Here is a 5000-nt window from a genome sequence, read left to right as displayed (position 1 = left end):
CGATCGAGGCCATGGGCGCCTGCCGGTCACCGGAGCAACCAGTCGCCGGAAGGCATGCACGCCCTGTATTTCGTTCGAGGGACGTTGGCCGGGGTGCACGCAATGGGAGGCCCATCGCGCACACCTACTCCCCCCGTGGGGGGGGGGAGAGGGGGTGCCGGACCACCACCCCCTAAAGAGCATTAGAGATTTTACAGATATGCTACCAGTAGACGTTAAAATGTCTGAAACGGGGACACTTTTTCCAAACAAGCAAATCCCACACCGAGGGTGCGCAGGTGCCGATGGTGGTCGAGGCATGTGCCCGCAACAAGGGCCAACGCGAGCCGATGGTGGTCGAGGCAACCGCCCGCACCAGCTCGAGGCATGTGCCCACACCAAGGCCCGGCATGTATCGATGGTGTTCGACGTAGGGGCCATCTTCTGCTGATGGTGGTCGAGGCAAGAGCCCGCACCAAGGGCCAGCGTGTGCCCATGGTGCTCGAGGCAACCGTCCGCACCAGGGCCCAGCGTGTGCCGATGGTGGTCGAGGCAACCGCCCGCACCAGGGCCCGGCGTGTGCCGATGGTGCTCGAGGCAACCGCCCGCACCAAGGGCCGGCTTGTGCCGATGGTGTTCGAGGCAACCGCCCGCACCAGGGCCCCGCGTGTGCCGATGGTGGTCGAGGCAACCGCCAGCACCAGGGCCCAGCGTGTGCCGATGGTGGTCGAGGCAACCGCCCGCACCAAGGCCGAGCGTGTGCCGATGGTGGTCGAGGCAAGCGCCCGCACCAGGGCCCAGCGTGTGCCGATGGTGGTCGAGGCAAGCGCCCTCACCAAGGCCGAGCGTGTGCCGATGGTGGTCGAGGCAACCGCCCGCACCAGGGCCCAGCGTGTGCCGATGGTGGTCGAGGCAAGCGCCCTCACCAAGGCCGAGCGTGTGCCGATGGTGGTCGAGGCAACCGCCCGCACCAGGGCCCAGCGTGTGCCGATGGTGGTCGAGGCAAGCGCCCTCACCAAGGCCGAGCGTGTGCCGATGGTGGTCGAGGCAACCGGCCGCACCAAGGGCCGGCGTGTGCCGATGGTGTTCGAGGCAACCGCCCGCACCAGGGCCCAGCGTGTGCCGATGGTGGTCGAGCCAGGAGCCCGCACCAAGGGCCGGCTTGTGCCGATGGTGTTCGGGGCAACCGCCCGCACCAGGGCCCTGCGTGTGCCGATGGTGCTGGGGGCAACCGCCCGCACCAGGGCCCAGCGTGTGCCGATGGTGCTGGGGGCAAGCGCCCGCACCAGGGCCCAGCGTGTGCCGATGGTGCTGGGGGTAACCGCCCGGACTAGGGCCCAACGTGTGCCGATGGTGGTCGAGGGAACCGCCCGCACCAGGGCCCAGCGTGTGCCGATGGTGCTGGGGGCAAGCGCCCGCCCCAGGGCCCAGCGTGTGCCGATGGTTATCGGGGCAACCGGCCGCACCAGGGCCCAGGGTCTGCCGATGGTGCTCGAGGCAACCGCCCGCACCAAGGCTCAGCATGTGCCGATTGTGATCGAGGCAACAACCCACACCAGGGCCCAGCTTGTGCCGATGGCGGTCGAGGCAAGTGCCCGTACCGAAGGGCAGCCTATGCCGATGATGGTCGATGCATGTGCCATCACCATGCGTCATCATGTGCCATTGATGGTCGAGGCCTTGGCCGAAGTTCGATTTTGAGCCACGGTGCCCATGCTTGGCTCCAGCATGTGCTGGTGCCGCATTTTTTTCACTCGGGACAGCATCGCCGGAGCATCGCCGGAGCATCGCCGGAGTACCGCCGGAGAACCTGACCGGCGGCATTGGGGTTCCGGCGATTGGGAGGGGGGCCGGGGGGGTGTGCGCACATGATGTGCGATGGGTGCTGGTACTTGGCCTTGTGTTGGCCCCCTATCCCTCATCAAACCTCTGAGAATTCACACCCCCTTAAAGAGCATTTGAGATTTTACAGGTTTGCTACCAGTAGCCGTTAAAGTGTCTGAAATGGGGACACTTTTTTCAAACGGTCACAAAATCTTCTCTACTTCGAGTTTTTAGCTGAATTTTTTTGTGCATGCCAACAAAAATAGAAGGATCATGCCTACAAAATTTGGAGCCAAAAATCCTTATAAAAAAATTTTAAAAAATCCCGAACCGCAAAAAGTTTCGAAAATCATGAAAAATAGAAAACGAGTCATCTTCCAACGAAACTTCACGTGAAGGCTTAGGGGACCATTGTATGAATTTACAAGCCATAAAAATGGCATTGGCACGGCAGAAATTTGAAGATGTGCCTAAACCCACCAGGGCCCAGCGTGTGCCGATGGTGCTCGAGGCAAGCGCCCGCACCAGGGCCAGCGTGTGCCGACGGTGGTCGAGGCAACCGCCCGCACCAGGGCCGATAGTGTGCCGATGGTGCTCGAGGCAACCTGTCGCACCAGGGCCCAGCGTGTGCCGATGGTGATCGAGGCAACCTGCCGCACCAGGGCCCAGCGTGTGCCGATGCTGGTCGAGGCAAGCGCCCGCACCAGCGCCCAGCGTGTGCCGATGGTGCTCGAGGCAACCGACCGCACCAGGGCCCAGCGTGTGCCGATGGTGCTCGAGGCAACCTGCCGCACCAGGGCCCAGCGTGTGCCGATGGCGCTCGAGGCAAGCTCCCGCACCAGGGCCCAGCGTGTGCCGATGGTGCTCGAGGCAACCTGCCGCACCAGGGCCCAGCGTGTGCCGATGGTGGTCGAGGCAACCTGCCGCACCAGGGCCCAGCGTGTGCGGATGGTGCTCGAGGCAAGCGCCCGCACCAGGGCCCAGCGTGTGCCGATGGTGGTCGAGGCAACCGCCCGCACCAGGGCCCAGCGTGTGCCGATGGTGGTCGAGGCAACCGCCCGCACCAGGGCCCAGCGTGTGCCGATGGTGGTCGAGGCAACCTGCCGCACCAGGGCCCAGCGTGTGCCGATGGTGGTCGAGGCAACCTGCCGCACCAGGGCCCAGCGTGTGCCGATGGCGCTCGAGGCAACCGACCGCACCAGGGCCGAGCTTGTGCCGAAGGTGGTCGAGGCAAGCGCCCGCACCAGGGCCCAGCGTGTGCCGATGGTGGTCGAGGCTGCCGATGATGGTCGAGGCAACCTGCCGCACCAGGGCCCAGCGTGTGCCGATGGTGCTCGAGGCAACCGACCGCACCAGGGCCGAGCGTGTGCCGATGGTGCTCGAGGCAAGCGCCCGCACCAGGGCCCAGCGTGTGCCGATGGTGGTCGAGGCAACCTGCCGCACCAGGGCCCAGCGTCTGCCGATGGTGGTCGAGGCAAGCGCCCGCACCAGGGCCCAGCGTGTGCCGATGGTGGTCGAGGCAAGCGCCCGCACCAGGGCCCAGCGTGTGCCGATGGTGGTCTAGGCAACCTGCCGCACCAGGGCCCAGCGTGTGCCGATGGTGGTCGAGGCAAGCGCCCGCACCAGGGCCCAGCGTGTGCCGATGGTGGTCGAGGCAACCGCCCGCACCAGGGCCCAGCGTGTGCCGATGGTGGTCGAGGCAACCTGCCGCACCAGGGCGGAGCGTGTGCCGATGGTGGTCGAGGCAACCGCCCGCACCAGGGCCCAGCGTGTGCCGATGGTGGTCGAGGCTGCCGATGGTGGTCGAGGCAACCTGCCGCACCAGGGCCCAGCGTGTGCCGATGGTGGTCGAGGCAACCGACCGCACCAGGGCCGAGCGTGTGCCGATGGTGGTCGAGGCAAGCGCCCGCACCAGGGCCCAGCGTGTGCCGATGGTGGTCGAGGCAACCGCCCGCACCAGGGCCCAGCGTGTGCCGATGGTGGTCGAGGCAACCTGCCGCACCAGGGCGGAGCGTGTGCCGATGGTGGTCGAGGCAACCGCCCGCACCAGGGCCCAGCGTGTGCCGATGGTGGTCGAGGCTGCCGATGGTGGTCGAGGCAACCTGCCGCACCAGGGCCCAGCGTGTGCCGATGGTGGTCGAGGCAACCGACCGCACCAGGGCCGAGCGTGTGCCGATGGTGCTCGAGGCAAGCTGCCGCACCTGGGCCCAGCGTGTGCCGATGGTGGTCGAGGCAACCGCCCGCACCAGGGCCCAGCGTGTGCCGATGGTGATCGAGGCAACCGACCGCACCAGGGCCCAGCGTGTGCCGATGGTGCTCGAGGCAACCTGCCGCACCAGGGCCCAGCGTGTGCCGATGGTGGTCGAGGCAACCTGCCGCACCAGGGCCCAGCGTGTGCCGATGGTGGTCGAGGCAAGCGCCCGCACCAGGGCCCAGCGTGTGCCGATGGTGCTCGAGGCAACCGACCGCACCAGGGCCCAGCGTGTGCCGATGGTGCTCGAGGCAACCTGCCGCACCAGGGCCCAGCGTGTGCCGATGGTGGTCGAGGCAAGCGCCCGCACCAGGGCCCAGCGTGTGCCGATGGTGGTCGAGGCAAGCGCCCGCACCAGGGCCCAGCGTGTGCCGATGGTGGTCGAGGCAAGCGCCCGCACCAGTGCCCAGCGTGTGCCGATGGTGGTCGAGGCAACCGGCCGCTCCAGGGCCCAGCGTGTGCCGATGGTTATCGGGGCAACCGGCCGCACCAGGGCCCAGGGTCTGCCGATGGTGCTCGAGGCAACCGCCCGCACCAAGGCTCAGCATGTGCCGCTGGTGATCGAGGCAACAACCCACACCAGGGCCCAGCTTGTGCCGATGGCGGTCGAGGCAAGTGCCCGTACCGAAGGGCAGCCTATGCCGATGATGGTCGATGCATGTGCCATCACCATGCGTCATCATGTGCCATTGATGGTCGAGGCCTTGGCCGAAGTTCGATTTTGAGCCACGGTGCCCATGCTTGGCTCCAGCATGTGCTGGTGCCGCTTTTTTTTCACTCGGGACAGCATCGCCGGAGCATCGCCGGAGTACCGCCGGAGAACCTGACCGGCGGCATTGGGGTTCCGGCGATTGGGAGGGGGGCCGGGGGGGGTGTGCGCACATGACGTGCGATGGGTGCTGGTACTTGGCCCTTGTGTTGGCCCCCTATCCCTCATCAAACCTCT

The sequence above is a fragment of the Durio zibethinus genome, unplaced genomic scaffold (assembly GCF_047325235.1).
Source record: "Durio zibethinus cultivar Kanyao isolate XHJ-2024 unplaced genomic scaffold, ASM4732523v1 HiC_scaffold_1, whole genome shotgun sequence".
Taxonomy (NCBI): domain Eukaryota; kingdom Viridiplantae; phylum Streptophyta; class Magnoliopsida; order Malvales; family Malvaceae; genus Durio; species Durio zibethinus.
The sequence above is the reverse complement of the archived record's forward strand: the minus strand, read 5'-3'. Positions refer to the sequence as shown.